Source organism: Vulpes lagopus, chromosome 5, assembly GCF_018345385.1.
Source record: "Vulpes lagopus strain Blue_001 chromosome 5, ASM1834538v1, whole genome shotgun sequence".
Classification (NCBI taxonomy): Eukaryota; Metazoa; Chordata; class Mammalia; order Carnivora; family Canidae; genus Vulpes; species Vulpes lagopus.
The window spans coordinates 89,428,070-89,449,893 of NC_054828.1; the positions used below are offsets into that span (position 1 = coordinate 89,428,070).

The window sequence follows — 21,824 nt, forward strand, 5'->3', positions numbered from 1 at the left end:
CTTTTAAGATGACATGTAATTGTATTGAACCCATCTAGATAATTCAGGATAATCTCCTTTCTCAAATTCTTTAACTTTAAACACATCTGTAGAGTTCCTTTTGTCATGTAACATCATATTCATAGGTTCAAGAAAGTAGGCATGGAAACCTTTAGGGGACTATTATTTTGCCTGCCACATTCTAGTTATATATGTCACAGTTGAAATGTTTCCAAATGAAAAAGATAGAAGTTTTATAAATATGATTTCTAAAAACACTCTGTCCATTTATTTACCAAAAAATGGTGTATGTTCACATACACACCAACATACCATTACACTATAGACACGTAATTACCTAGGGATACAAATGTACAAATGAAGGATATGTTTGAAAAAAAAAAAAAAAGGAAAGTTAGAGTTGATAGAATAGGTAGAAAATAAGAATTCTAAAACAATCTAATGTTTGTTTTCTTTTTTTAATAATGAAAGGAGTACATAAAAACAACAGTGAGAGTTTCATTGACTGGTATTTTTTAGATAAGAGATGAAATCTGCTAGGTTTGTGAGAGCAAGCTAAATCATAGAAGAAAAAATTCTGGAGTATGACTCCTATGTAACAAATATCGTAAGAGGGTCTGAAATATTTAGGATATTATTAACAAGTAAAATTTCTATATTATCTTTATTCATAATTGCCAAATGTTGGGCACAATCAAGATGTTCTTTAGTAGGTAGACAGATAAACAAATGGTGGTAAAACCAAACAATGGAATATTATTTGGTACTAAAAAGAAATAAGCTATGAATACATTGAAGAAACTTACATGAATATTTCTAAGTGAAAGAAGCCAATCTGAAAAGGGTACATACTCTATGATTCTAACTATATGATATTCTAGAAAAGACAAAACTATAGATACAGTAAAAAGATCAATGGTTGCCAGGGGCTAGGGTCAAGGAAGGATGTATAGGCAGCATATAGATTTTTAGGACAGTGGAACTATTCTGTATGATATTACCATGGTGGATACATGTCATTTATATATTTGTCAAAACCTATAGAATGTACAAGCTGAACATTATTGTAAACTATGGACCTTGAGTGATAGTAGTGTGTCAGTGTAGGTTCATTGTTTTAGCAAATATAACACTGTGGTGCAGGATGTCAATAGCGGGGGAAATTTTGCTTGTGTGACAGCAGGAGGTATACAGAAACTCTGTACTTTTTGCTCAATTTTGATGTGAACCTGAAACTGCTATCTACTAAAAAATGAATTACTCAGAAGGACTTGATAGAGAAATTTCAGAAGCTAACAGACTGAATGAGGGTCTCAGTGTGTAGTGACCTAACATTTAAATGTATAAGTATGAGGAATAATTTTACTTAGAATTGTCAGTCTTGGAGTCTGTTCTAAAAATCTGGAGGTCATATTGTTGCGGTTTAAGTTGTATTTTAATTACATACAGTATTTTTGCATTTACACACAATAATATATTTTTGCTATTTATGTTGGCATAAATTTAATATGAATGCAGGAGGGGAAACTGCTTGTTTTTCTGAGGGCTCTATCTGTTTATGTCATTGAAATGAAGGGCAACACTTAACTTAAAAAAAACAAAACAAAAAGGGAAACAGCCAGATTCACAAGCAGTCTCAAAACAAAAGAAATAAAGGTAAAAATATTATCCCCTTGGCTTAGAATGGGGACAACTAAAATGATAGCTATTCAATATCCAGTGATACTCATTATTTAAACAAGGATGTTTAGACTGTTACCAGAAATAAATACAGCTAAAATTATGCTCAGTTTGTATGTTTCCATTGGGGAAGGTAGGGGTGGATGTCTTCCTTCATCCAAAACATAAAAGAATTAGTAAATTCTTTGGAGGTAGGGAACAAAATTCTCAGCTACCATTTGCCTGTTGGGGACTTAAATACATTGCCTGGATAATTTCTTATCACTGTCTGATTGACAGACGATAGTTTGGTGCACTTAAAAGAAAGAGTGAGGGAGATCAAGGGTCTGAGGAATAAGGGATGGCTTTTATGCTATTATTTTTTATTAACTCTAAAGCAATTGCATGGACAAAGACTTATAAATATTTTACAAATGACTTTTAAAGGTTTCTCAATAATATCTAGTAGTTTTGAAAGTCATCGCAAAACAAAAATGAAGGAAATCTCATTTTGACAACACTCGATCTACATCAGTTTTTTTTTCCTTCTGTCTGCTGTCGATTGAAACAGAATCATAAATTTAAGCCTAATTTAAAACAACTCACAAATCTATAAATGAATCCTCTCAATGTTAAAGAGATGAACTTGTCTGATAATCCTTTGGCCTGCATTTTTTACATTTATCGCCTCTAGCCTGAAAAGAGAATGAAAAATCACAGTAAAAACAAAAAAAGTGTCAGTTCTCGAGACAGTGTTCTATCTTATTTAACCGGAACTACTTTAGACTAATTAAAATGAGAAGTATACTTTGCCCTCAGGACAGTTCTGTGCAGTGGTACAATGAAGTATCCCTATTTTTATTGGAATACCTCCCTGGCTAACTTACCCTCCTCTCACCACTTTAGGGTCCTGTGATGTCTCCCTAAATGTTACCTATTCTTTCTTCAAAGTCTAGCTGGAGGGCCTACTTCTTCCTTCCTACACCAGTTCATGGTACGCTTTCCTTTTTCCATTCTGTTCATATCTTTTGGTACAGCTCATTTAGTGTTCAGCATTTACCTCTTGAAGCACATCCTGTATCCTCGGTGATGTCTGTCTCCTGTTCTATAGGCTGAGCCTAAGGAAAAAGCTCCGTGAGTGGAACATGCGGTGTCACTGTCCGTGGTCCTGAAACATCGTTGTTGTCGGCTAAGGAAGTTTTAAGTGTACACAGTTGACTCATGTGCACTTTATCTAAGGAATTTTTAAAGTGGTGTAGTGATGATGACAAGGAAAATGTAAGGCAAGGAGACGTTTGGAGAAAAAGATAAAAAGGATGGTTAGAGACAGAGCTCTCAAGCCATTGCCTGGAGAGAATAAGACACTTGGCTTTGATATTATTTTCAAACAATTGCAGATGTCAGCTTGGGAAGAAGGGGATGTAACATAGCTGACAAAACCAACGAACAAGGAGTATAAAAAATGCGTGTACCAAGTGATATAAGGCCGTACAAGTGTTGGCATGAACAGATACATTGATGCCGGTGGGCAAGCCGACCAGACAAGTAGCGTGTTGCCAATGCAGCATCACTTGTGTCTTACCAAACTGCTATAGCTTTTGTCTGTATTCTTATCTCTTGATTAAAAAAAAAAAATGTCACTTGGCATTATGGCAGAACAAAGTAACTGTAACTTAGTAGCTTGTACCTTCTTCATTTCTAGCATTCCTGTAACGGTTACATTCCAGTCCCAGATGATGCAGATGGACGGAGCAGAGCACGTACTCCCTACAATCTGAGTTCCCCAACTAAAGTATAACCTCTGCGAGGACAAACACGGGACATTAAACATTTCTGATATCTTGAAATGCTTAAGTAGAGTGGCTGGTGCAAACTGGGGGCTTAGTAATGTTTCTTTTGAATCAATAAAAGAATCGGAATGCCGTCCACAGACACGGCATTCAACCAAGGCTCGTGAAAGGAGCAGAGGTTGCATTTGTTTTTAACACTTACATCCTCTTCCAGGTCCTATCTTAAAGTCCAGTGCTCCTTCCCCTGTCACGCCAGGTCCCCACAGACCTACGTCCCGTATTCAGCCTCCACCTTCGCGCACTTAGGCCCAGCCCTCCTCCTGCCACGTGTCCGCGCCCTCCCTGGGTTCACCCTTTCTTCCTCCTCGTTGACCCCCGTTCCCTTCCCTCCCCGCCCAGGACCTCTCCCGCACCGAGTCTCGGAATCCGCTGCTCGCGGCTTGCGGCCACTCAGGTCCGGGTGCCCGCGCGGAGGGGAACGCGGTTGTCATGGACACGGCACCTGCGCCCTGCGGCGGCGCCCCTTCACCGCCGTCCCCTCCCCCCACGGCCCCACCTGCGGCGCGGAGCGAGCCCGGCCTCCCCGGCTCCGCCCCTGCCCCTCCCGCTCGGCGCTCCCTAGGCCGCGCGCGCCCGCGTGCCCCCCGCCCCCGCCCCCGCCCCGGCCTCCCCCAGCCCCGCGGAGTCGCGGGGACCACGGGGGCGCGCGAGCGAGCGAGCGAGCGAGCGGCCGCGCCTGCGCACTGGTGGCCTCCCCTAGCGGCGACTCGGGCCGCTGCCGCTCGCGCCTGGGCAGGACGCGGGGCGGGCTGGGGGAGGGGGAGCGGCTTCGCTTCCAGCCCCGAGTAAGGCGGAGACCCGGGCTGGCGGGCGGAGCAGGAGCCACCGCACCTCGGCCGGAGGCGGCTGCCGCAGCTGCTGCCCTCGTCCCCGCCGCCGCCTCTCCAGCCCCTTCTGTGATTACCCCTCCAGCGGTTGGGAACGAGAGAGAAGGAGGAGGAGGCGAGAAACTCCCACCGACCCGTAGAGGTGAGTCCTGGGCAGAGCATCCTCCATCCCTGCCTGCCTCCCTCCCTACCTCCCTCCCATCCTCTCCATCCTCCCCTCCCTCCCCGCTCCCCAACCCTCCCGCCCGCATCCTTCCCAACATCCCTCTCTCCTCTCCCCTCCTTTCTCTCTTCCAGCCTTTCTTTCATCCCTTTCTTCCTCTCTCCCAGCCTCACTTCCTTCCCACCCTTTCTTTCTTCCCTGTCTTCCTTTCAGCCACTCGCCCTACAGCGCAGCTCTGCATCCTTTCCTCTTTTACCCCCTTTCTTCACCCCTTCCCCGGTGGGAGATCCCTAGCCTGCTACAACTGTCCGGATTCAGGGGCTTCCAGAAAATTGGGCACATATACTGAGGGATGCACTCTTGCACAGCGGATGCCCTGCAGGTCCCTAAATTATTTGGATAAGGGTCAAGTTGAATAGAGTACTGGGACCTGGAAGGAGAAGAGGGGTGAAGAAGAATCTGTGGGTTTGTGCAGTATTAGGGTGGGGGTGGGGAGGATTGCCACTTAAAACATGTTGCCAACAACCCCCCACACCCCCTTTTGGCAGTTTCTTTTTTCTTCCTGGGAATTACATATTCCCAGCGTGAGTCCCACTAATTTTAAATTAGCAGCTTTCCTGCTTGGATAGGCTCCCTGAGAAACCACAAGGAAAGAAGAGAAGAGAGGAAGAGAACAAGAGGAAGAGGGGAGGGGAAAGGAAGGGTGGTGGCGGTGGACGTTTGTATCCTTTACCCCTAGGCCTCTTTTGATTGATATTTTCAAACCACCCGCCTAATATTTGTCTTGGAATTGAACCCGGGTGTCCTTAGTCCTGTCACTATCTCCCTCAAAAGCAGAAACTCTCTAAACTTTAATGCGTGTGCACCATAGCATTATTTATGGAATGTTTTGGTCAGCTTACAAAACACTAAGGTAGATTGATCTGGGAAAACGGAGCAGAAGGATGGCAGAGATGCACTTTTGTTCATTATAGGTTAACTTCTAAAGGGAGACAATGGAGGGGTAGTTTTTGGAGTAATGAGGTTATACTTCACAGGCTTATAAATATACCATTTTAATAACATTAGTTGTATTCTAGGCTTTAACAGATATTCTTAGCCTTTCTCATCCACCTTAAAAGAATCGTAAATATCTTTGAGGAGAAACATAGTGTGTAATTCTGCTTGTGGTTTGCATCAGTGGAAAAGTTGAATTAGCTCCGGGACCATTATTAACAATTTAAAATTTCAGTTGTTTTGTGCCACTTAGTTTCGCCAAATGATATATTTCACTTTGCTTTCTTTAGCTTGCACTGTAGTCTCTTTCATTATATATATATTAATAGCAGTTTTTCAATCTTCCTTTTTGCCAGCATTGCTGCTGAAAAGTTTATTTATATGTGGTGGGACAACCATGCCTTAGAATGTTTAGTGTCTTCATCATTTTAGAAAGCTCCAACAAACAATATAAGTATAAATCAGAAATGGAGTATTTAGAAGCTTGTATTTTGCCGTGACTATATTCTCTTTAAAAGAAAAAAAAAACAACAACAAAACTAAAAAACCTTAATATCCTTAGAATAGCTGTATTTTATGTTTAATGAGTATGTGGGGAGGAACTGAAATTAATGGTGGATTCAGTGAAGCTGACAGTAAGATTCTGTGCTGTGGAGCAAATTATTGATTTTTTTCTTTTCATTTAAATTATTATATGTCAGTAGTGCAATATGCATTTTTGCATTTTATGGGCATGTAAAGTAGGAGTTGAGATGAAGAGAATTACCTTGCAAAATGATTGAGTGCTGATTTGATGAAGAACTGACACAGTTAATCATCTGAATCAGTTTGGGGGAAGTAGATGTTATTAGGAATGATGGACCTACCCCTTCCCTAAACTCCCCTTGGTAGGAATGCAATTTCGTTAATGGCTTGGTTGACTCTTAAGACATGTGGCAGAAGCTTGGTTGAATTATCAGTGTCACCAACATCCTGATGCAGAATTGCAGTCAACCCTGTCTGTATTTGAGTGGTTACATTACCTAAAAGTGAACACAATTGTAGATAGACGTGTTTTTGTATTGTTCCTTTTCCTGGAATCCCTTGAAGCTAGTGAAAGACTTTGGTAGTAACTCTATATGAATAAAATAAGTGAGTTTTATTCTAATTTACTCTCAAGTGACTTTTCCCCTTCCAGCATGGGCTTCATAGTTGTGAGTGTGCAGAGGAGGCAGCCCCTCTCTTTATTGCAGTTTTGCTACACAGAGTGATGTAAGTGTATGTCTCAGTTTTTAATGATGTGCTTACTGTGGGAAGAAAGGTACCTTTTATTTGTCTTCTTTGTAAACATTTGTCCACTTAGTAAAACAAAATACACAAGTTTATTAAAGAATAGAAGGTAGTATGACGTCCGTGTACAGTAAGATTTTGAGAAAGATGAGTAAAATTAATAAAATATAAAAGAGAAGAGGAAGCAGTACCTTCAGAAAGCAGCCTGCTACTCTGACCATAATCCACTTTACAGATAAAGATGGACTTCCTCTGAGGAGTTTCATTTCTAGAAGCTTCTGCCTTTAGTTGACTGGACCTTTAAGAACGTATGATACAGATAAAGACCCAACAGAACAGTTAATGGATGATGTAGAAAATATTCTGGATACACTTTCCGTGCCTCCCTCACTCAGAGCTCTTAAAACCTGTCCAACACTATGCCCTGCTATGAGGTGTTGGAAGGAAGTAAAAGACACTACTCTCTTTGACCTTAGCTTACAGTCTAGTTGAGGAGCACAGACATTTGCATGAGGTCGTATTTCACTATGTCAAACAAGATCTTTGGAAAGAGCTTTAGGTTTGAGTGCATGCCTTACTTAAGTGGTAGAGAGTTATGTGCCCTTGCTTACTATTTAATTCTTTTTCTTCATCTACAAAATGGGAATTTTCATAGACTCTGATTCATGGGATTTTTTTTAAGGGTTAAATGTGTTAAGCAGTGTATCTGGTATGAACAGTGAGTGTATTGAGTGAGCATTATTGTCATTTGGAGAAATGATTTTAAATCCAAGAGAACTAGAAAGAAGTGAATAAAAGGTCAGTGTTAGAGGAATTCCAAACAGGTCAGATGTTTATGTGGCCGGGGGAAGGTTATATTCAGGATATCTCTCGAGCTTGGACAGATACTCCTGAGAGGGATTTCAAGCAGTGTAACACAGCTAGAACAAAAGCAGAAACAGAAGCAGCAAGACGTGTTTGGGAAGTCTCTTTACTAGAATATTTGGCATATAGGTGAGGGTATTAAAATGTATTAAACATATATAGCCAAAGTAATTACACTATCCCTTGAGGTGAGACAACTTGTTTTAGTGTAGCATCTATTTTATTACAGAATACTCAGCCACCCAGGAGGGTTTGGATTAGTACTCACCCAAAACCAGATCCCAAGGCACAGAATCCAAGGTCCAGGTGGCAGTGAGGACCCAGATTATTCTTTTTATCTCTTTTCTTTAAATTTCAAGGCAGAGAGTAAAGTTGAACTTTCTGAACAACAAAGGCTCAATATTGTGATTTTCATAGCTCTCTTTTGTTTTGCCTTAACCCAGGAATATTCCAGGACTGTCTGTATCTTGGAGAATAATTACCAAGATTATTTCATTTTGACAACATATGAAGCCAGTAATTTTAGGGTAATTATGTCTCCAGGAACTTTATTTTTATTTCATTGTTGACTTTTCCCAATAACAGCAATCCCCTCCCTTTTTTTTTTGGTGTTCAAGATTATTAATGATCCTGTATGGATTATGCTATTTCAAGTATTTTACTGGGAGACTAAGCTGTGATGACTGCAGAGGGTCTGTTTGAGAATGTGCACTGAGCAAGTTAAATACCTGCATAGGATGGGGTGCGCATTGCTTCTGGCTATGTCTGTTGGTATATATATCCATGAAACAATTATCCAATAGCGTAAGTGATATGAGTTGTGTTATTTCATCAGAAAAAAAGATTTTCAGAGGATTTTACCTGCAATTTAAAAGTGTTAGTATTTATAGTGCTCATGTTTAATCCATTTTTAATAGACTGGCACAGTTTGGCTGCTTTATCCAAAATAGTAAAATGCTCTTCTTATATTTATTGTTTCATAGTTTAAATAGTATAGAATATGATCTCATGAACAGTATTTTATGGTATTTCCAAAAGCTAGCAGTTTAATAAGCCAGAGCCTGTAGCATTTTTATTTTTTTATTTTGAGGTTTTTTTTTTCTCAATATTTTGATGTTTTAAAGATTACCAGACCTAAATAAAACATATTCAAATGTATTACTTCTAGCTAGTTCCCTACTAAAGCACCAGTGATTTTTGACAGACTTTACTTTTAGACATTCTTATTTTCCTCATAAGTGAATTTTTACCTTGGAGATGAATTCTAACTCAACCACAAGTATACATTCAACAACTCTTTGAGATTATTACCTCTGATACATTATTAAGAATCACAAAGTGATAGTCTGATTTTATAAAGCTTAATTTTATAGTGCTTTTGTTCCTTTTTATTTCAAGGCTGTATCTACATGTACAACTTTTAGACTATTATTTTCTAGTTGTGAAGACAGTGGGCATTAACAAGAGTGAAATAGGCAATTATCTTCCCTTGTAAGTTAAGGTGGTGACCAAATGGAGAGGTGAAATAGGATAAGATAAAATGAATTAATTTCGTTTCATCTATTGAGCTGAAAAATTAATACTTCCTATTCAGTTAGGGGTTTTCTGTATTTTTTTCTGTCATGCTAATTAAATCCATGTTTTATTTGTTTAAATGTATGTACACACATATATTTCATTTGACATTCTTTAAAACTAGATCATAGATTTAAAAACATGTATGCAAAATCTGATGTCGGTTTTCTATTATTTTGCTAGTTTTTAGTATCTTGCTATTTTGTTTATTTGCCTTCTTGAGAGAACCAAGTAATGTAGCACCTGATGAAGCTGCCTGATTAGGAACAAGATCCAAATCAAGTAATATCCCAGCTTGCTCCAACATTCCTACCTTAAAATAATGGGCATCCCACCAGGGTTGAGGTAAAGTAAATAATTTTTTAAGATCCTAAGGACTATAGAATCATAATAGAAAATTAATAGAATACTTCTGATATGTTAACGCTGTTTAAACTGGGCTTATGTTGTTTATTACATATCTGCAGGAAATCCAAGATCTTTTCTTATAGCAGCTTAATGTTTCACAACCAAAGCCATGAACTCCTGATAGAGATATGTCAGTTCTCCCACAACCTAACCAGAAATCACAGTGACTTCATAAATAACTAAAGGGTATGAAAATTATCTGATTTTAATTGTGATTAGGCAAAGATTTGGTGAGAATCCACTTTCACAAGTTTATCTTAAATTCAAATGCCTGAAAGCTATTGGTAAATATCATTATAATGTCTTTCAGTAAAAAGGTAGATATGACCCCTAACTATCTCAGAAAGAGCTAATTGTCTTCAGTTATTTCTAGGAAAGGGGATCCGATAATTCTTGAGAGTTTACCACTTGTCTTCATTTTCTTTCTTTAGGCGTTGATATCTGCCAGAATAATTTCATAAAATATGCTTCCCCCCCATATATGCATACATGACATAACTAAGTATGTACAGAACTTGTTGAGGAAAATGTTTGCATCTAAATTTATCTCTCTTTTCACTTATGCTTTCCTTGTACTTTTTTGTCCTGTTACCTAGCATGAATTTCTTCAACAGGTCTTTTGTTTGCTCTTTGTTTTTCTAAATATCTGCTCTGCATAGAGCATTGGGCTAGAAATAGTAATTTTATAAAACTCTGAATCAGGAATCAGGACACCCCAATTCTTCCTTGAGGTTTTTAATTAAGTAGTTATTTGACTAAACAAGCCTCATATTCTCCAAGGCTTATTTTTCTTAAGGATTTTATTTATTTGTTTGTTTATTTATTTATTTATTTATTTATTTATTTATTCGTGAGAGACACAGAGAGAGAGGCCGAGAGGCATAGGCAGAGGGAGAAGCAGGCTCCTGAGCCAAAGGCAGGCACTCAACAACTGAGCCACCCAGGTGTTCCTCTCCAAGGCTTATTTATTTAATTTGTATTTTAATGGCTTGGACTATATGATACACAGAGTGTTTTCTAGTTATAAAATTCTGTAATACTAAAAAAAAAAATCTGTAATACTACCTGTGAGTTTCCCTTAAAATTTCAAGGCATAATGATTTATTTCTTACTGTGTCCTATTTGTTTTTTTCATTTGAAACATAAACGGCTGCTATAGGAGAAAAACCTTCATCTTCAGTGGCATATGTGTTCCCATTCCCAAAAGAATCACATATTTAGATTCACAGAGTCTCTGGGTCCAGGAAGAACTAAAGCACATTTCCCTTTCTTACCTTTCTATCCTTTCCTCTCCCTCTTTTTTTATTTTTAAAAAATATTTATTTGAGAGAGACAGAGGCAGCAGGAGCGGGAGGAACAGAGAATCTCAAGCAGACACCATATTGAGTGCGGAATTCAGCAGGAGGCTCTGTCTCACATCCCCGAGATCATGACTTGAGCCTGACTTGAGCCAAAACTAAGGGTCAAATGCTTAACGAACTGCTCCACCTAGGCACTCCTCTCTCCTTTTGAAAAAAAAAAAAAATCCTTCCTCAGCTAAAGGTACATGTCAATTGCTACGTCCATTCATGGACTAGCCTGACTTGTTTGAGTAATGCCACTGTCTTTCAAAGACCATATGACATTAATGAATTTAGAATAAGATGGGGACACCTAGGTGGCTCAGTGGTTGAGCATCTGCCTTTGGTGCTCCATGAGTACCCCATTGGGCTCCTGGCAGGGAGCCTGCTTCTCCCTCTGCCTATGTCTCTGTGTCTCTCATGAATAAATAAATAAAATCTTTAAAAATAAATTAGAATAAGGTGATATTTATTTAAGAAATTATATATGCTCTGAGATTAGTATTTGTATCTTAGGCATAGCAAAGTCTTGCTTATTCCCTAAATCTTACCCCATAGGACTGTGTGGTCACAAGTATTTCTACCAAACTCCCATTAATTTTTTTAAATCAAGTTTATTGAGATATGTTTCATATATAATAGAGTATATCAATTTTTTTCTTTTATAAAAGTGTAGATGGTATACAATAGTATATTAGTTACAGGTGTACAACATAGTGATTCAACATTTACATACATTTATATACATGTCAGATCTAGCTAATGTCACCAAGCAAAATTGTTACATATGTTCCCTATTTCGTACATTGTAACCCTCTGTTTTATTTGTTTTATAACTGGAACTTTGTACCTTTTAATTCTGTTTCCCTATTTTGTCCATCCCGCTCACCTCTGACAATCACCAGATTCTTCTCCATATTTTTTAGTCTGTTTCTATTTTGTTTTATTTATTTGTTTTGCTTTTTAGATTACACATATAAGTGGAACCATATGGTATTTGTTTTTCTCTGTCTGATGTATTTCACCTGGCATAATACCCTCTATATCCATCCATGTTGTCACAAGTGGCAAAACTTCATTCTTTTTTTTTTATGACTAATAGTCCAGTGTGTGTATGTGTGTGTGTTTGTGTATGTATGTGCACATGCTCACATGCATGCCACATCTTTATCCATTCATCTCTTGATGGCCACTTAAGTTGCTTGGGTATCTTTATTATTGTAAACAATATCCCGATGAACATAGGAGTGCATATTATTTTTTCAAATTAGTGTTTTCACTTTCTTTGGATAAATACCCAGAAGTGTAATTGCTGGATCACGTGGTAGTTCTACTTATAATTTTTTGAGGAACTTTTATATTGTTTCCATAGCATCTGTGCCATTTTACATTTCCAACAACAGTACATAAGAGTTGCCTTTCCCCACATTCTTGCCAACACTTGTTATTGCTTGTCTTTTTGACAGTAGTCATTCTGACAAGCGTGAGATGATGTTTCATTGTTGTTTTGATTGGCATTTCCCTTATGATTGGTGGTGTTGAGCATCTTTTAATGTGTCTGTTGACCAACTGGACATCTTCTTTGGAGAAGAAGTATCTATTCAGGTCCTCTGACCATTTTTTAATTGGCTTGTTTATTTGATACTGAGTTGTGTGCTTCTTATATATTTTGGATATTAACACCTTATTGTTTATATCATTTGTAAATATCTTCTGAGTAGGTTGTAGTTTCATTTCTTTTTTTAATAATTTATTTTATTTATTTTTTAAGATTTTTAAAATTTATTCATGAGAGACACACACAGAGAGAGGCAGAGACACAGGCAGAGGGAGAAGTAGGCTCCATGCAGAGAGCCTGACGTGGGACTCAATCCAGGGTCTCCAGGATCATGCCCTGGGCTGCAGGCGGCGCTAAACCGCTGTGCCACCGGGGCTGTCCTGTAGTTTCATTTCTTGAGGGTTTTCTGTGCTTTTCAAAAGCTTCTTAGTTTGTTAAAGTCCCATTTGTTTATTTTTGTTTTTATTGCCCTTGTCTAAGGAGACAGATCCAAAATTATGCCCTGACCAATGTCCAAGAGCTTACTGCTTATGTTTTCTTCTAGGATTTTTATGGTTTTTGGTCTTACATCAAAGCCTTTAATCCATTTTGAGTTTATATTTGCATCTGGTATACAAATATGATCCAGTTTCTTTCTTTTGCATGTGACCATCCACTTATTAAAAAGACTGTCTTTTCCTCATTGTATATTTTTGCTTCTTTGCAGAGGAATAATTGACCATAAATGCATGGGTTTAGTCCTGGAATCCATTCTGTTCCAGAATGCATCTATTTTAAGTACTATTGTGTGTTTACAAATATACCTATGTAGTCACCACTGCAGTGGAGGTCTAGATTATTTCCATTGCACTAAAAAGTTCCCTTCTGCTTGATCTGCTTTATTTCCCCATTGATTAGTTTTTCCTGTTTTACAAATGGATATAGATTGTATAACAGAATATGTACTCATTTTTGTCTCCTGCTATATAGCAGCATAATGTTTTTTAATGTTTTTGAGATTTGTCCATGCCTTTGAATATATAAACTTCAAGAAGAAAATATAGGAGAAAATCATTGTGATTTAGGGCTAGGCAATGATGCCTTAGGTAGGACTCAAAATGCACTAACTGTAAAAAAAAAAAAAAAAAGATAAACTAGATTTTATCAAAATTTAAAAAAAAATTCTCCTTAAGAACACAAGATTTGCTAGATCTGTGTATCTCAATTTCTATCTCTATATATTAGACAAAGGACTAATTGTCCCAGCTATGTATAGGACTCTTGCATCTCGGTAAGAAAACAAACAATCCAACTAAAAGATGGACAATATATTTAAAGATATATTTCACAAAAGAAAATACACAAAGGACATGAAAAGGTGTTTAAGTCTATTATTTGCCCAAATAATGACATTTAAGAAGCACCATATGATACCACTGTACAAACATTAGATGGGTAAATTTACAAAGACTGACAATATCAAGTTTTGGAGAGGGTGTGAAGCAGCTGAAGCACTCATACTTTGCTGATGGGAAAGCAACACTTTGGGAAATAGTTTGGCAGTTTCTCTTCATGTTAAAAATATACTTACCATACAACCCTGGAATTCCACTCGCAGGTGAAATGAAAACATATGCAGAAAGACTTTTACATGAAAATTAATAACAGCTTTATTCATAATTTCAGACTAAAAAACCCTAAATATCCATCACATTCCCATTTTAAAGCTACTCTTTAAAATAGAAAACAAAACTTTTGGTATATATTTTTTGAGATGTGCTATTTGCTCTAAGTAACCTGGCAGTAGAGCAAAAGGAATACAGTAAAAAAGATGTGCAAGAGTCATAAGAAATCCAAAGTGGTAGGATGGCCCAGGTGTCAGACCTAGACTTGATTTTTCCTCTCTTCTCTTGACTGTGCCCTTTCTTTTTTTTAAAAAAAAGATAGATTTATTTATTTATTCATTTATTTATTTATTTATGATAGACCTAAAGAGAGAGAGAGGCAGAGACACAGGCAGAGGGAGAAGCAGGCTCCATGCCGGGAGCCTGATGCGGGACTCGATCCCCGGACTCCAGGATCGCGCCCTGGGCCAAAGGCAGGCGCCAAACTGCTGAGCCACCCAGGGATCCCCCGACTGTGCCCCTTCTGTGTCTAGACCTCAATGTCAGCCAGTGGTGTGATGGCTGCCACAGTTCTAAGCCCACCATCATGCAGTTGCAGTGTCTCCTCCAGAAAAATGAAAAAACCTTTGCCAAAAGTCCTCTCTTATCTCTTACCTCATTGGCTAGTGCTGGATCACATAGCCACCCACAATCCACTCAACAGCAAGGGGAAAAGAAATAGCCTGCATGAGAGTTTAGACTAATCAGGATCTCCTGGCTGGGGATGAGGTCAGCTTTCCCTGAAGTGCATGGCTGTGTGTAGGAAATGAAGGGGACAAATGAGCTGAATGGCAGTTCTGTTAAGGAAAAGGAAGTGGGAAATGAATGTTCAGTAAGCAAGCAGCAGTGCTGTTATAATTTGATTTAGAGGCCTGCCATGATATTCTCAGTCTTATGGAAGAGAGGTTTAAGAGGAAATCTAGGGTTGTAGTCATAGTTTGTTATTATGGAGATGTGTGCAAAAGCAGGTCACAAAGGGTACTGTAGGACAAAAAGGAGGAAAGAAATTTAGATCATAATGTGCAGCATGAATTGGAGGAAGAGAGAATCTAGATGCAGGGGAATAATTCAAAGTGGGCAAGTATACAAATAGTGACAAGCAGAGCCAGTCACACTGGGGCCCATGGAGTTGGGACAGGAGGCGAAAGTCAGTGCTGGCAGTAGTCTGGAATCCAGGCAGACAAACTCGATTGCAGTTTGCCCATCTGTGAAATCAGGACCTCAGGCAAGAAGATTTTCATGTTTTGCTTGTTAAGGCAGAAGCTAAAACAGTAATTATTCTTTCTCTCTCTCTCTCTCTTTTTTTTTTTTTTTTTGGTATGTATTGTCAACCACTTTAGATTCTAACTGTGTCATGAATAGAAGCCATACCTTCATTTTGTTCTAATATTCCCATTATAATCCTGGACCCATGTTAGTTTCTTAATAAATGCTGGCTGTTTGAATTGAGTCTCTGAACTCCTTCTACTTTAAACAAATCCTACAGATGTCTGATTAAACAAATGTAGCAGCCATTCATCAAATACTTTCTTATTGTTTTAGGGTACATAGCCCTGCCTCTCTATATAAGTATGATAAAGTACTTGATCTTACGAGTTGACAACCTGGCAGGGGTGAAAAGTACCTGAACAGTTTAATACCAGAAAGAATATGATGGAGTATGTAGTATAGTGGTACTGACTCCACAGTGGCGTGGGCCAGAAGTCCAGATGGACACAGAATCAGAAACATGGTTCTAGTAGTGGATGGGAGAGAGATGGAGGAGGGGATGACCTTGTATTAGTACTTTTTAATTCAGTCCTGCCATGGTCTGGGAAGTGGGACAGGGCTGAGCCAGCAGGAAGATGGGATCACTGAGCACAGCAGTGGAGAGGTGAAGTCACATCCAGGAGAACTGAAGCTGGGTTGTTGATAACTGCTCAGTAAGCAGCTGAGAAGTAGGCCTGGAATGAAGGGGAGAGGCTGGGAATAGAGAAACATTTTAGTATTATCTGTATAGAGGTTTCTCAAGGATATAATAACAGAAGATACATTATTTCAAAAACAACATGTTTGGTCTTTTACACTTGCAGTAGTACATGCCCATTGCATAACATCTAGAAAATAAATAGAAAAAGAAACTTGAAAATAAAAATTATTGCAATCCAGCTGTCCAGTGAACATTTGATGAGTTTCCAGGTTTCAGCCCCACCATGAGTATATCTGAATTTGTCATGCAGAAGTCCCTTTAAGGCATAACTGAGATCACAGATATATATAATTTTGCGTTTCATCTTTTTAACTAAACGTATTTAGGCATTACTTGGGATAACAAAATCTCTTCCTTCACGTTAAGTCCTATGTAACATTGCATTGATTGGAATTTAAGTTTCTAGTTTTTGCTTATCTACACAGATAAAATGTTTGTGATTATCTGTCTTCAAATATGGGTTGTATCATGGGCAGGAGATTGACTTTGGGGCCCCAGGAAAGTGCCTTAAAGATATAGGTGGTCAATGTCTATACAGCAAGACATATATTTTTTTTTTATTTACTGAAATGGTAACATGATGATCTCTGCCTCATTTTCACATAGAGCTTAGTGGGTAACATGAGCATATACAGAGATGCCTGGGTGGCTCAGCAGTTGAGCATCTGCCTTCTGTTCTGGACATGATCCCAGGTTCTGGGATCAAGTCCTGCATTGGGCTTCCTGTAAGGAACCTACTTCTACCTCTGCCTGTTTCTCTGCCTCTCTCCCTCTGTGTATCTCATGAATAAATAAATAAATCTTTAAAAAAACTTAAAAAATGAGTATATACATGTAAAATATATATGCCATATATATGTTATATATGCCATAAATTACATATATATATATCTTGATATATGTTTATATATATTACATATATATTTTTAAACTGCTGCCTATTATTCTATAACATGGTTTAACCATGCCTTGTTTTCATGGACATTTAGTTTATTCCTGTTATTTTGCTACTTTAAACAAACATCCTTACACAGGTTCCTTGTTCAAATGTACTAGAGTATTTTTTAAAATGATATAATGGTAATTGTAATTTTGAGTCATTGAGATGTATGCATTTTAGATTTTAATAGTTGATGCCTAATTGCTCTTCCAAATGGTAGTACTACTTTACATTCCACTGGGGAGTACATATTTCCTTAACCTTTTGTCAATACATGAAAACTTTAAACTTGGAAAAGTTTACCAATGAGTAGGTAAGAATATGATCTTTGTTACCTGAATTTGTTTCTCTGATTTTTGGCAAAGTAGATTACTTCTCCATCTGTTTTTTGGCATAATGGCCTAATATTTTGCTTCTGCTGTGATAACTGTGTTCATATCTTTACCCAGTGTTTCCAGTGGATTATTTATCTTATTTTAATTTATAGGACTTCTTTATGTTCTCTGGGTATAAAGATTTTGTTAGTTATTATAAGTACTATAGCCTATGCTATGTTGTGATATCCAGTAAGTAATTATTTATATTTTTAAAATTCCTTTATCTCGTTGGACCTTTTCTTTAGGAGACTGGAATAACTAGGTTATCTAATTTCATAAATAATGCCTTTGGGGATTTACCTGGCATTGTATTTAATTTAAGAATATTTGAAGGGAAAGTAGCAACTTTCTCATTCATAGTCTTTCCATTGGCATGTCTCATTTATTAAGGTCTTTTTTATGTCCTTCAATATCATAAATTGTTTTTTTCATGAAAAAATTCTTTCTCATGTTATGTTTATTATCATCTTGTTTGTAGTTTCTAATACTGTTGGGAAAAAGATTGTTTTTCTTTCACATTCTCTGAAAGGTTATTACTGCTATAGAAACTATTCCTCTTCATTTTTGTGTTTGATCTTATATACCATCACCTTGTTGAAATACATTATTTGTTGAAGAACTTTGTTTTTCTACTCATGCTTTTCTTACCAATTTGTATAACCTCTTTGTATGTAAAGATAAGTTTATGGTTTTATACATACATACATTTAAATATATATATGTGTACATACACATGAAGATAGTAACATATAATATTCCCTCTTTTAGTTTTCTTCTAATTTTAGATTTTTTAAAGATTTTATTTATATTAATTATTATTTATTTATTTTGAGAGAGAAAGCATGTGAGCAGGAGGAGGGGCAGAGGGAGAGAGAGAATTGCAAGCAGTTTCCTGCTGATTGATGAGCCCTATTTGTTCCCAAATGTGTGGTTTCATCTTGCCACTCCAAGATCAGAATCTCGACTGAAATCAAGAATCTGATGCTCAACTGACTTAGCCACCCAGGTGCCCCTAATTTTAAATATTTTTTCCTGTTGACTTAGATTTAGTATGAGTCATTCTTCATATGTGAAATACACTGTAGTGTGATCTGAACACCTCTTTTTCCTTTAAAAATTATTCTCAGTATTTGTCTCTTCCATAGTAACCCAAATACATTGTTGCATTTATATCAGTTTCAGAGTAACTGTGAACCTTTCTCTTTGGAGTAAACACAGTGTATATACATGGATTTCATATGCTCACTTCCAAATATTTACTTGTCACTTTTCTAGGCCTTTATAAATATTTCATGGTGATATTGTTTGTATGTGATTCTTCAAAGGCATGAACTATGTCTTTCTTTTTTTTTTGGATTTTGAAGTGAGGTGAGTGAGCAGCACTCTGATAATGGTGATAATGTGCTTATGAAAATGCTTGTGGTAGTAAACTTCTAAAATTTTATCAAATGACTTTATTCTTTGGCTAATACTTTTAAATATTGTGTTCTCATCATTTTCCATAATGAAACTTATGCTACATACCATCTCTTCCTCACATTCAGCATTGTCTTTTAGAAATATATAAATACTAGTACAGCAGCCACTTCAGCATCACTAAGAATCTTTACAAGTCTTCAGTTCTTTAACAGAATTTAAGTTTTGGCACTGGATCTTTTTCAAACATCAGGGGAAGCTTAACTTTGGTTTTATTTTCATAATCTTCTTTTATTATGAAAAATGGTTATTTTGAAAGAAAACCTTTCATTGATTCTGCATATTGAGAAAATGGGAAAATTGCCTTGAATTATAATTGCTCATCTGGTCTAGGCTTTATGCATACACATCAGTATTGATTTATCATAAATGAACCTGTCACCTTAAAATCCTATGGTCTACGCTAAGGTATTATAAATAGATGATGTAAATTTATTATTGGAAACAGGGATTTTTCTTTGTAGAATAAATTAATATTCTATGATGAATATGAGTGTGAAATTAGTAGCAAGTGGCAGGTCTTGATTCATAGAATTGTAAGATGTGTTTATTAACATGGAATCATTAAATCTAATTTTTAGAAACATGGTTAACTTTCTAACAGTTCTGTCTTTTCCTAAAGAATTATGAGTCACAATAATACTAATTTCATAAGTTTGAATAAGGATTTCAATGACCACTATACAACTGTTTCCTGTTCTAGCTGCTTGAATAATTTGCAATAGTTCTATTTATCTGATGGAATTTTCTTGATGTCTGGCTGCCTTTGGAAAGAGTTTTGTTTGCTATTGCTGTTATGAATAACTGACTTCTTAAATCCGCTGTATTACATTTTATTGTTGTTCATCTTTAACTTACAGTTGCAGAATTGTTCTTAACTAAAACAAATACTTTGAGTATTTAAAATCTTTCATATTAGAATTATAAACATGTGATATAAAAATTTGTATTAGGTAGGGGTGCCTGGGTGGCTCAGTTGGTTGAGCATCCAACTCTTGATCTTGGCTCAGGTCTTGATCTGAGGGTTGTTAGTTTGAGCCTAGCATGGAGTCTACTTAAAAAAAAAAAAAAAGTTTTATCAGGTAAAATGTTAACTTTGATCACATTCATTTCTATTCTTATTATAATTATAAAACAACCTGTGCTGTTACTATTTTGCCTTTAATTCAAGAAAGTGCAAATATTTTTTAATACTAAAATATCAAAGACTTGTATACTAAAAATTTCAAAAAATCATTGAAAGACATTGAAGAAGACCTAAATAAATGGAAGTACATCCATGTTCACAGATGGGAAGATTAACTTATGTTAAGATGATAGTATTCCCTAAATTAATCTACAACTTCAATGCCATCAATATCAGAAATCCCAGCTGCCTTTTTTTTTTCCTTTTGCCAAAATGGCAAATGATCTTAAAATTCAAATGGAAAGAAAGAATAGCCCAACATAGTCTTACAGAAGAACAGAGTTGGAGAACTCACACTTCTCAATTTCAAAAACTACTTCAAAATTACAGTGATCAAAGACTTTGTGGGACTGGCAAAAGCAAAGACATGTTGATCCATAGGATAGAATTGGGTACCTATAAATAAACCCATACATTTATGGCCAACTTATTTTTCAACAAAGGTGACAACAGAGTTCAATTCAGTGACAAGTAGTCTTTACAACAAATGACAACTGAATGTTTACATACAAAAGAAAGAATTTGGATCCCTATCTCACGCCATATAAAAAATACTCAAAAAACCATGCACCATAAACTAAAATGTAAGATCTAACTTTAAAACTCAGAAAAAATTGCTGTGAATAAATATTTATGGCCTTAGATCAAGCAATGGTTTCTTAGATATGAGATCAAAAGCAAAAGCAACATAGGAAAAAAAAAACATGTTGGACTTCGTCAGGATTAAAATTTTCTTTTCTTTTTTTTTTTTTTAAAGATTTTATTTATTTACTAATGAGAGACAGAGAGAGAGACAGAGAGAGAGAGAGGCAGAGACACAGGCCGATGGAGAAGCAGGCTCCCTGCAGGGAGCCTGATGTGGGACTGCATCCTGGGTCTCCAGGATCACACCCTGGGCTGAAGGCGGCGCTAAACCACTGAACCACCCGGGCCGTCCAAAATTAAAATTTTCTATATCAAAAAACACAATCAAGAAAGTGGAAAGGCAACTCATACTTGGGAAAATATATTTACAGTTGTATATCTGATAAAGAACTATAACCAGAATATGTAAAGAACTGTTACAACTTAATAAAAAGACAAATATCTAAACAAAAAATGAGCAAATAACTTGAATAGGTATTTCTCCAAAGAATATATGCAAACAGCAAATAAGCACATTAAAGGATGCTGAGCATAATTAATCATTAGGTAAGTGCAATTCTGTGCCACAATGAGATACTGATTTGTACCTACTAGGCTGGCTGTAATCAAAAAGGGACACTGCCAGATGTTGGTGACACTGAAGAAATTGGAATCCAGGTTGATGGTGAGACTGGAAAATGATGCAGCCACTTTGGAAAAACAGTTTGATATTTCCTCAAAAAGTGAAATGCAGAGTAGCTCCAGTGGCGCAGCGGTTTAGCGCCGCCTACAGCCCGGGGCGTGATCCTGGAGACCTGGGATCGAGTCCCATGTCAGGCTCCCTGCATGGAGCCTGCTTCTCTCTGCCTGTGTCTCTGCCTCTCTCTCTCTCTCTGAATAAATAAAAAATCTTAAAAAAAGTGAATGTAGTTACCTTATGACCCAGTAGTTCCACTCTTAGATATATACGTAAGAGAAATGAAAATATCTATCCACACAAAACCTATAAACCTATATTCACACTAGCATTATTTGTTATAGGCAAAAAGTAGAACAAATTGATTACTCTGTATTAAAAAAATGGATAAACAAAATGTGGT

At 37.1% G+C, this 21,824-nt stretch overlaps 1 protein-coding gene across 2 annotated transcripts in view; it reads left to right on the plus strand.

Annotated features, from left to right (window-relative positions):
• Positions 1 to 4,269: 4,269 nt before the first annotated feature.
• Positions 4,270 to 21,824, plus strand: part of CTNNA2 (catenin alpha 2) — a 1,087,920-nt gene continuing 1,070,365 nt past the window's right edge. Inside the window, exon 1 of one of the 2 annotated variants that reach the window (XM_041757142.1) lies at positions 4,270 to 4,478. The gene's annotated coding sequence lies outside the window, so the exon portion shown is untranslated. The remainder of the gene's footprint in view (positions 4,479 to 21,824) is intronic. The other variant, XM_041757144.1, reaches the window with a different exon arrangement.